Source organism: Ixodes scapularis, unplaced genomic scaffold (assembly GCF_016920785.2).
Source record: "Ixodes scapularis isolate PalLabHiFi unplaced genomic scaffold, ASM1692078v2 ptg000236l_1___fragment_2___debris__unscaffolded, whole genome shotgun sequence".
In the NCBI taxonomy this organism is placed as follows: domain Eukaryota; kingdom Metazoa; phylum Arthropoda; class Arachnida; order Ixodida; family Ixodidae; genus Ixodes; species Ixodes scapularis.
The window spans coordinates 5237-17262 of NW_024609945.1; the positions used below are offsets into that span (position 1 = coordinate 5237).

At 44.9% G+C, this 12026-nt stretch overlaps 1 pseudogene; it reads left to right on the top strand.

Moving 5' to 3' along the window:
* Positions 1-8835: 8835 nt before the first annotated feature.
* LOC115314222 overlaps positions 8836-12026 on the top strand; it is a 33341-nt pseudogene continuing 30150 nt past the window's right edge.

Below are 12026 nucleotides of genomic sequence, written 5' to 3' on the forward strand. Positions count from 1 at the left end.
TCCCAGGTGGTGGACAGGATCCAAGATCCGAAGAAGAGACGGCCGTGCCGAGCCGTACACCATGCAACCGAAATCTAAATTCGATCGAACAAGGCACTGATAGAAACGCAGCAGGCACCTGCTGTCGCTATCCCAGGACTTGTGAGAAAGAACTTTTAAACGACTCAAGATGTGACTACGGAAGCTAAGTTTGTTATAAAAAAAAAATATCCCCTAAAATTTATGCTCAGAATGTACGTTTAGGGTCTGACCTCCCAAAGTTAAAGTGGGTTTTGTAATGACACCACTTCGAAGCGAAAACAGAACACACACTGTTTTCTCTGCTGAGAAAAGGAAACCATTCTCATCTGCCGGACGTGTCATTTCATTATTACCTAGTTGAACTTGGCGTTCACAGTTAGCTGAATTACATGAAGAGCAGGAAATTTGTACATCATCAACATAAAGTGCATACGAGAGAGAACTGGGAAGAACCTTTCTAAGAGAGTTCATTCTGATCAGAAACCCAATAACACTCAGCACCCACCCTTGGGGAACACCATTCTCCAGGACAAACGTTTCAGAAAGTGTCGTGCCCAACCGCACTTAAAACGAGCGCTCATCGAGGAAGCTCTTGATAAGAGCTAGCATTTTCCCACGAAATCCAGCTGAAACTAAATCACTTAAAATTCCGTACCCTCATGTGGTATCATATGCCTTCTCAATATCGAAACGCACCGATAAATAATGTTGTCTGTTAACAAAGGCATCCCTGACTGTTTTATCCAGGCGAACAAGGTGATCAACAGTTGATCACCCTGTCCGATATTCACATTGGAATTTGTCGAAGAAGTTTTTCTGTTCTAAGAAATACACCAATCTAAAAGTCATCATTCGTTCAAACGTTTTTCCAAGGGAACTGGTTAGTGCAATGGGTCTGAAGCTCGAAGGTGATGATGGATCCTTTCCAGGCTTTAGCCATAGAATCACAATTGCCCTTTTCCAGAGAGTGGAATAAGCTCCACTGCTCCATACACCATTAAAAATGATAAAATGGTATCTATTGTTGCAGGATGTCAATGCTGAAGCATACTGTAATGAATAAGTTCTGGACCAAGGGACGAACTCTTTCTCTTGCCAATGGCGATCATCAGTTCCACAGGGGTAAACGGCTGATTTTAAGCCTTTTTAGAACCTCCAGTACATTTTATTGTGCTTTCTCTTTGTCAGCCTTGTATTTTAGAAAGGTGTCTGAATAATGGTCAGATCCCGAGACAGACTGGAAGTGTTCACCAAGAATATTTGCATGTTGTTCTAGTGTGGGAACACGACTGCCATCTAGTGTAAAGAGAGGGATGGTAAATGCACGGTACTCCCCTCTAATTCTATGGACCCTGTCCCATACGACTTTTACACCTGTAGAACTGTTGACTAAAGAAGCATACGACATCCAGGTGGTTTCTTTTATTAGCGTCTTACACAGCGGACCTTAGCACGTAGCTTTTTAAAATTAATGACATTTTCAACTGTTGGGTAACGGCGCAAGATTGTCCATGCACAGTTTTGCCGCTTACGAGTTAGGCTACACTCCTCGTTCCACCAAGGCTTTGGTTTTGATGGTAAGCGTCCTGACGTTTTTGGAATAGAGCGCTGTGCTGCTTGGACATTTACATTAGTCAGGACTTCACAGGCTTCATTAACATCTAAGCTAGCTAATGTATCTGGATGCATATCTGACTCCTTTTTAAAAGTGGCCCAGTCAGCCTTTTCCAACTTCCAACTTGGAGTTCGAGTTTGTAATGACTCAAAAAGAGACTGTGCTTTTTAAAACAATGGGTAAGTGATTGCTACCATAGGGAGTCTGATCTACACTCCATGAGAAGTCAGGCAGCAACGAGGGACTACCACCGGAGAGGTCCATGGAGGTCTATGATAAGGATGAGGCGTTAAAATAAGTTGAAGTACCAGTATTAAAAAGACAAAGGCTTCGAGAAGGTAAAACTGATTGGATTATTTTCTCACGAACATCAGTTCGATTCCCACCCCAAAGGGTATTGTGGGCATTAAAATCCCCCATCAAAAGAAAGGGCTTTGGAAGTTGAACCAAAAGAGAGTGAAGTTCTGCACTTGTATAGCTGGTGAGGGTGATAATTATAGTGAATAAACAGAAATAGCTTTATGTACAAGAACACGCACTGCCACGGCTTCTGAAGGAGTGTGTAAGGGTATGGCCGTACAAGCAGCCAGTCAGCCTTGGAACTACTATCGCTACTCCTCCAGATGAAATGGAAGCATTTATGCGGTTCTTACGGAAGACAGTAAAATTTCGGAGGAAGTTGGTATGTGTGGCACTTAAATGTGTTTCTTGTAAACTCAGGGCTGCAGGTTTGTGTTCCTGCAGAAGATAGTCAATGTCGTCAAGGTTAGTAAGCAATCCCCTGCAATTCTATTGAAGAAATGTTGCAGCCATGTGTTGGAGACTTACTTTGGAGGTGTTATTTGTTTTTTACCTTTATGGCGGGCCTTGGGAGTCTGCCACTCCATGTCTTTTGTGTCAAACGCATGAGAGCAGGCCTGGGTACTCTCATTCATAGATCCTGATTCCTGTGGCGAGACCTTTCAAGAAGGTGTGGAAAGACTCTGGCCACGAGGTGCCAGGCGTCGGCCACGGCCACCTCCAGCCAAAGAGGCGGTGGAGGTGCCAGGCAGGGAGGCGCGGGAGACTTCCTGTTCCTGCCCTTTGGCTGCTGGAGTGCCACAGGAACCATGCCGCTCCTTGGATGTGGATGTCCTCTCCTAAGGACTTGGGCCCCTCTCCCTTAAAGGGGATCGCAGGTTACGGACAGGCTTGGCCGTTATCGACCCATCCTGTGAAGGGGATGCCGTCTGTGCTCGCTCGCCACTAACTGGGACAGACTGCTGCCCCGTGAGAGCGGGCGGGGTGGTCGTCTGGGTGGAGGAGGCAGTAGATCCCCCAGCCGTTACTGCGCGCCCGGGCTGCTGAATTTTCAGCTTGGGCATGGGGGACTGCTGTGGCTTGCGATAGTTCAAAAAGAGCGTCTGTGTAGACACTGCAACCTTCAGTGGTGCATGCCCCCGCTGCACCACCTGCGCATAGCCGCCCTTCCGCAAGAAAACGAAACGGCGACGTGCCTCTTCGTATGTCAAGTTTTCTTTTACTTTTAGTGTCAGAACTTCCTTTTCATCTTTCCATACCCTACATGATCTGGAGTACGCTGGGGGGGCCTCATTGCAGTTTGCGGACTGTGCACTGTTTGTGCAGGACTCTGCCTTGTGGTCGGTTTTGCTGCATTTTCCACATGTCGCTTTCCCACGGCAGATCTGGGAGCCATGTCCATATTTCTGACACTGAAAATATCTCCGGGGGTTAGGGATATATGGTCGAACAGTGGAGGTATCCAGCCTTGACGGCTTCAGGAAGTGTGGTGGCTTCAAAGGTTAGACGAGGTGTTTTGTTCTAAATTCCTGCCCGTCCCGCCGCATGCAGATACGCCTTGCGGCCACGACCCCTTGGTCAGAAAGACCTTCAGCAATTTTGTCGTCTGCTAACTCTAAAAGGTTCTCCTCAGAGATAACTCCCTGAATCGTATTCAAAGTACAATGTGGCGTGACTGACACCTTATGGTCGGACACCGTACTCAGTGCAAGGAGCGCCGCACTCTGCTCGCTGGTTTCAGTTTCCACCAGAAGGTCGCCAGTAGACATTTTTTTTGGCTTTGAAGCTTTTGCGCACAACACTTTCAAGCACTTTCGCAACGAGAGAGGGCGATAATTTTTACAGCTGTTTTTCACTTTCGGAATGAATGACCAAAAACTTTGGGTACTTGGATTGGTTACCTGGAGTCTTGTCTGAGGATAAAACTTCGATGCGGACTCTTTTGGGAAGCCGATCAAGTTGGTTTTGCTTGGAACCCATAAAGATAAGGAGGTTTTCAGAAACCGTGGCGCAACGCCCCCTACCGAGCCCAACTGGGGGTAGGTAGCACCCCACAGCAAGTATGGCCTGGCTGGGTATGCTACTCTACCAGTGCTACCCGGTAACTATAACCAAGTGCGGTTCAAGAAAGGTTAGCCAAGGTTAGCCCTTGCCGCCTAAGAAGGTGAAAAAGGAAGGAAGAGAGTGTGGAGGAAAAGAAAGAAAAAGGAGGCGGAAGGAAAAGTGAAAGAAGGAAGAACAGGGTTGAAGAGGCGACTGACTGAATCATCCTGGTCGGGCCAAGCCAGGACACTCGTCTACGAGAAGCAGGGGCCGAAGCGGTGTATCGCCTCAACCGGGGGGCCCCGAAGGGTCCAAACATACCCCGGGCTTAGCTCAACCACAAGGATCCCCTTTTCCCCGGACACGGGTACGCCACGCACAGCCAGACGTGGGTGGGCGAACCCACATGGCTCGGGGTTTGTAGTGACGCCACTCACCAAGCACCTACTAAAGTAGGTGCCCCCTGCGTGCGGGTATGGTGGCCCACGTGGCTGGGGTCCGTGGTGACGCTACTCACCAAGCACCTAGCACCTAAGGTGCAGTCGCCCCCTGCGGGGCTCGGGGTCCGTGGAGACGCCACTCTCCAAACACCTGCTTTCACAGGTGCCCCCTGCGGTGCCGTCCAATTGGAAACTCATAAACATACAGAATAGAGCCCCCATTTTAATCGATCAGTTTCTTTTTTGGTTCCCAGGTACGCTTCAGGAGGCGCAGAATGTAACTAAGTTAGGTGCTTGTATTTGTATTAAAACCCGAATAAGCATTCCCTATTTTGTGTTTCAAATGTTTTATATGGTTGGTAATCAAAGTTCCATGTGAAATGGCGTTGGCGATTATTTTTTGTCGATTATTGCTATTATGTTAAAGGATTTGTCGTTTGTTCAGTCCAGACACAAAATAAAAATTCAAAATTTTTGAACAAGGTATTGTAACAAAATTTACTTTGAAGATTTGATCGAGCTGCCGAGCTTCAAATGAATCGCTAAGTTTGTTGACCAGTAATTGGCACATCGCTCATCTGCTTTGCCTCACAGAAACTATTTTTTATGTGACAAATAAACTAACAGTCATCTGAAGCGTAGTGCGATTGCGATTGTTTTTAGACAGGATTCATACTGGCCTTTTTTCTTTGTCAGACCTTTGACTATACTTTTGTTAATTTATCGCCAGAAAATCTACGACATCGAGTTCGAGCTACCAGATTGGCCAGATCATAATATCTCGGATTATTACCTCTATGATTACGGAGACAATTCCTCAAGCACCATAGAGTTTGAATTGGTAAGTGGCTCAAATAAGCAGTAGAATTAATATGAGTAATTATGTTAGAATTATTCACGGTGCTAAGTTTCTTTGCCCTTGTTACTGGTAATGTAAAAGGTGCATCAAAAGGTGCCTATGATTATGAAACAATGTTTGAAGAGTTTGAGTGCCAGAGCAGCGGTGATTTTCTGCGCAATAATCGAGATTATTCGAAGCGTGCGACAAGACGGTAACGCCGCAGTGCGACTCCTAGCAGAAGCATCTTGCATAGGCATAGCGCATGGCAGCCGACCGTAGTTTCTAATTTATGTCAACTTAGCTGAGTGACCTTTTATTTATTTTTTATCGGTAAAACTAAAAGGCTTTGCGAGTTGCTCCGCCGGAACCATTCTGGCCTCCGGCAAGCCGACTTTTCGAGCGACGGCTCGTCTTAACTCCGAATAAAAACCGAACTCTGTAAATGATTGAGTACCATCAGAAGCTTCTTTGTGCCGTCGGCTACTCCAGCAGGCGCAGTCGATCATAGCAGGAAAGAGCTCGATCGAGCTAAAAAACACAACTACCTCATTCCCCAAAGAAAACAACAACAGGTTAAGGTTTCTTTAGCGTAGATAGTGTGGCGAATTTGAGCCCTAAGTACGTAACGTGGAATCGCCATATGTATTGTTTTCCTGAGTCACCTGACCTAATAGTTTTCTTCAGAATCACGTTGCCTGATGATGCCACATTGTTCTTTAGGTTACGGTGGCACCCCAGGTCGCAACAATTTTCCTTCCCGCTCTCACGCACTCGCGAAAGTAAGACGCATTTGTTTTTTTGTTTAGTTTTTTTACGTGGCGAAAAATTCTACACACACTTTCAAAGTAAACAACAAAAAATGAGATGCAGGCTTCTGGTTGTCATATTAATTTCTGCTTGCTGGGTGCTGGAAGTGTTTTCCGATGGGGATTGCGCGATTACGAGCGTGTATTATCGGAGTTTGTTTCTGAATGATCGCGCTTGTTACAGGCAAATATCAACGTGCAACGTGCCTAAGAAGTCCTAAAGACGACCACCCGTTCGACGCAACAAATGCAGGAATATAATGAAGAGTTTCGTTGGTACCCGTAAATGGCCTGTCCCGAGACAACGTGGCGTTTGAATACGCTACGACGACTTACGACCGCGAGTTGTCGGGACAAGCGTGTTTCGTTTTGGCGTGCAAGCAGCACACCCCATTCTAAGCAGGGGCGTCCCGGTTTCTCTGGCGATCATAACTTAACGTCAGTTCGTAACGTAGTTGGACGCTTCAAATATATGTGAATGAACCTTTATCCGTGCATCGTATGAAGTACGGCAGCACGGCAATGCGTCGAATAACAAGCTTGACAGGCGGCATGCAAAGTGCGGATACGGAAAGTCGTAGTGGTATCTCGACGTAATTTTGATCAGTTCCTCGAACGCTGCTGCGTCAAATTTGTTGTACTAGCCGAAAAACGCTCCGAGCTTGCGGCTGCTCCTAAAAACGCATAACTGGAAAAATAGAGCAGAACGCACGATGCATAAATCCTCGCGGACCAGTCCGGCCCTGTTCTTTCCGGGCATTGTGTTAAAAGGTGAACCACTATTACCTAGTTACTTTTTTATAATGTACAACGACCTACAAATACAAAGCGCACATATTACCACATGAATAAACCCAGTTTTAGAAGAAAAAAAGGCCAAAAGGCCATACTTTGTTAATAACGCCCTGTTAAAAAAATATATATTCTAATGAAAACCTTTTGGCCTGGCAGGCTCGGCGTCTTATTTGCCGATGAAAGGCTCATCGACGGATGTTCCGTACTTGATGTTCAACGACGTTTCATCGACACGTCAGCGTCTCTTCACAAAGCCATACTCGCATCGCCGTCCATGTGCGAAAATCACGCGGAAATAAAAACAAAATAACTTGTGAGAGTTGGTTCACAGCTTCTCGCAATCGCGTAATGCATCGGTATCAGCACAATATATGGCGTTTTAACAGCATTGACCTGTGCACAAAAACACCAAAAACGATTTTACACAGTGTGAAACATTTCAAACAGCACGTTCATTGCGAAACCGGAAGGCGATTTGACAAGGATGTGCCCGGATTAGAGAAAACTGTAGTCGTCAAAGGTTGGTCTGTGTGTTTCTTCGTTTAAAAGAAATAACATGTTTCCTTTGCGATTAAAAAAAATATATCCCGAAAGAAATGGATGGTGTCAGCAAAGTGTGTGTCAGGATTCGCGTAAGATGAGGCCGCCGCGCAGGTTGCATTTGCAACCTGGTAGCTGTATTCTTGTGTCGACGGTAATCGCAAAACAATGAGGAAGCCATAAAGTAAACGTTATAAACCAAAGAATATATCATATATGTAGCTAAAGTTAAAAGAACTGTTCCTCAAATTCATCACAATTTTATTGTGTGCTTAGCCTGAGCCATTTAAAAAAACTGCGTCAAATTTCTAAACATCCCGTTATGAGTTAGAACATATCCATGGTGACTCAACTCTACCGAAAGACGACGGACCGCTAGAACCCGATTGTCTGGCTATATGGTTCGAGACATCAGTCGAACCATGTATTCAAACGTATCTGTTTAAGTGCATATGTTCTAACAAATATCAGTTTAACACCCGTTATTGTTAATTATGTCGACTCGAAGATAGAGGACAAGCTATATCGTTAAGGCGATGCACTAAACAAAGCGTGTAGCTTCTTTTTGAACAAAAGGAATAGTTCAACGGTAGTGTTCTCTTATCTCGCCAAAAGATTCGAAGGTTTGAAACTAAGTCCAAAGCTTTTCGAAATTTGTTAGCACACCTGTTCGAAAATACTCTCGGGGCTCATGCAATATTAGAAATGTCATAGGCCCGAGAGAACTTAATTCATGCAGGGGCGGCAAGCTAGTAACCAGTAAAGCCGTATATAAAGAGGGATCGGACATTTACTTAGATAACCCGCATAAATTAATGGAATGTCATTTGGCGGACGAAAGTTGGGCAGTTCTGCGAATATGCCCTCTGGCCGATTACGGAATTTCCCAGCGGTGGAATTGACCTAATGTTCTAAACTCAAATCAATGTTCTAATATCGCTGCAGTAGAAAGTGACTAAAATTACTCTAAGCTCTAAGCAAAATCTATACTTGCAAAGCAAATTTAAACATCGACTGATACGTGATAGTCCAAGCAAAACTTTATAAGTGCAAACGTTTTCTATTTTAATAATATTAATCATCAAAAGAATTTAGAGTTGTTTGATGAAAAATCGGTGTTTTTGAAAATTGCCGATCACTACTCTTGTAATCCAGCTCCAGGCCCAAAGTGACGAATCTACGAGCGCACCTGAAATGGATCCCGAGCCATCCACGAAGCTGAAAGACATTGATAGAAAATTAGAATCGGTAAGCCTAACATTTTACAAAGCTAGATGAAAGCAAGTGTAAGGGTTGAATGGAAGCAGCTATGTCACTTTGTTTTGACAGGAAGGGTGGCTTCAGCTTCTATCGGATATCTTCAAAGATGCGTCAGTGAACTTAACCGGAGAAGAGGAGGTTAATGCTTTCGATGTAGGATTCCTTAAGGGAGCTATGAAGTTGCTCAATGGAACATCTGGGTAAGGAGAGAAAATACAAATCAATTCAACTCTCAACAGAAGCCGTCTTCAATGTGCTGGAATTATTTTTATTGAACAAAACGTCGTACGTGCTTATCTAGGAAAGAATTACAGTCATCTGGGGCAAATTGGTAGAAACTACAATAACTGTAAATGAAATATGAAGCCTTATAGGAAGAGACATAAGAGTTATCACTGCCTCACAATTTGTATTTAATTTTATAATGAATGAATCGTTACATATGTTCTTTTTTCAAACCTACCGTATTTACTCGTGTAATAGCCGCACTATTTATGAACAAGGCCCTTGCGTCTACTTTCCCACAGAAGACATATACAACCAATCATTGCGTTGCGCATAAATAACATAGCGAATAATTAGATCTGGAATACGATTCTGCATACAAATTCAACCTTGAAAGATGGTATCTTGCCACGAAGACGTTATCTTTGGCCTGTAAACAGCTGGAATCATGCTGTCGAACGTGGTGATTGGCAATCTGCGTGCTCCGCGGAAAAGCGAACCCTCAGGTTTTCTTCTTAACAGTGCGGCTATTACTCGAGTAAATACGGTAGTCGTCCTGTCAGCCCGATGATTTATGGAGACAATTTGCTGAATATAGAATTCTAGGGTTGTTTGATATGTACGAATTTAAAAAAAAGTTACACGTGTCCAAGGCACTCTTAAAGGCCGACGTACCAACCTCGGTTTTCTGCAGGGAAGATAATCCTCTTAACGCTCCCCTCTCTAAGCCTGCGAGGGAGTGCCCAGTTGAGCCAAGGTAAAACGTGGAGAGCATATAGAGAGTATTCACTGGCGGCCATATCTGTGTGCGCGAATTCTGAGCACGTGTTGATGGCGAGCTTCCACAGTTCTTTTACAACGTGCATTCCGCACCATCGGGAGTGCCGGTCTTAGCAGCCTATTGAGGTGAGCTCGTTCTGAGCATGCGCTCTAAAGAGCACCCACACATATGGCGTAAAAGCGAATACTTCCTATAGGAAAGGAGGAGGTGGGCAAAAGTGGAAAGCGCAAAGTGTACGTCGGCCTTTAACACAAACAACAAATATGCACACGATATTATGCGGTGGCGTTTGCACAGGCTTACAAATCTTAATGTTATTAACACAGGAAAAAAAAACTGCAAAGCACCTGGTCCTGTAACACATTATAATATTGTCTACATTTATGGCCTGAGGGCCGGATCCGGTCCGCGAGGCAATAGGGAATATTGTACTGTCCCCGGAACGCCATCAATATTGACCGCCCCGAAGAAACATAGACACAGACACACACAAACGCGCACATATGCACGCACACGTACGCACACAGATATACACGCTCGCACACTCACACGCACAAGTATAGGACAAGGGGTATGTTTGGTTCGAAACTGGGCATAAGCAGACGTATTAACTCAAGAGGTTTGCCAGATAGAGTTTGCTGATCAGCCGATCTCCGAACAAGCAATAAGCTGATGGATGCAGTTGCAGTAAAAGGCTTAGTTAAAGATGCCATGAGGAGGTGTGTGACATCCCCAAAATATGCCGATAACTCTTTGCTCTGTCTCTAAGCATCCTAGAAATCCCTAAGTCATGACAAAACGCGGCCTGTATTTCTATTAAAAACCAATCAAAGATCGCAATACACCGAGGTCATCTCAGACGATAGGAGGACCACTTTCCGAAAGCAGAACCACTGTCAGCCAATAGCTTTGCGAAGTATCCTCGCGTCTTCGACAGGTGACCTGCGGAGTGATATTGTCTCGAATGACGAGGTGACGAAACAAGGAATGGCTGAGAAAACTGAAATGTTTAATGGGGCTAACTTGTGCCGAGAAAAAAAAAAAAAAAAGAAAAAAAAAAAAAACAGAAGATAACAACAGAGAGTCGCGGGCGTCGAAATAGGCGTAACAGCATAATCGACCGCTGGGGCGAGACTGATGTGGCTTGCCACGCGGAGCACCTTTTCTAGGCACGTGGGTCTCTGGAACATTCGTCCTAAAACGTTCCGCACGTAGAACATTCGTAACTCGTTCAGAAAAGAATGTTCTCGAATTTGCGAAACGCCAAGTAGAAAGAGTAAAAACACGGACACAATGCTCCCAAGAATTGAACCCAGATCTTCCGCGCGACGGCCAAGCAGGGTAGTAACCCTTCGGCCACCCACGCCCTTGCTCGGCGACGAGCGTGGCAATATCTCGAATACGCGCGGCTCGTCGCCCGGACAGCCCGGACACCAGGACTTCGGCGAGCTTTTTTTAGTCAGTCGTACTCGCGGATGATGACGGACCGCCAAGCACGCTTGGAAGTCACCGGCATCGCGGACAGAATCTTCACGAGGAAGACTGATTATTCAACCTAGAGAGCGCGCGCTCGAGAGCAGACCAGACGACGACCGGGCATATCACTCCCACAAAGACAAAAAAAAAAAATCAAGAAAAACTGTTAATTTTAAAACGAATATTGCAGTATCTCTCTCCGCGAAGAATAAACATTTGTCACATATTCTAATTTGCTCTTATCATCTACAAAATCATACACATTTTGTAGTAACGCCGTTTGCAATCTCCACGAAATGTCCCGTTTTCATTGGTCACATGTCGCCCTGGGTACCGGAACATGATCCTCCCATGTTCTGAGATGACCTCAGTGTGCTGCGATCTTTGATCGCTTTTCAATAGAAAAATCGGCTGCGCATCATCGTAATTTAAGAATATCCAGGGTGCTCAAAGCCCGCAGGGTGAGTTATCGCCATACTTAGGCGATCCTAAGAACCTACCCTTTAAGTCTTCGGTGGGCCTCCCTGAATAAAGGTTTTTACATCTACGTAATCTCGCAGCGGACTTAATTGAACTGCCTGCTACAACGCGAATATGTATATATACATATATATATATACCTATATGTATCTGCGAATATACTTTCTCAAGATTAGGACCGGGAATTCAAACATGAATCTTGTGAATGAAGCATGAGCCATTCGAAGTGCTTGACAACTGTCGATCGTGGCGGGCAATATTGAACACCCAAACTTTTACCGAGACGGGGCTCGAGGAATTTTACTTTATGTTTTATTGACTCAAGACAACATCTTTTTATACCACGTTTAGTATATGACTGTTTGTTTACAAAATATCACTAAACCCCCCCTCCCTTCCCCCT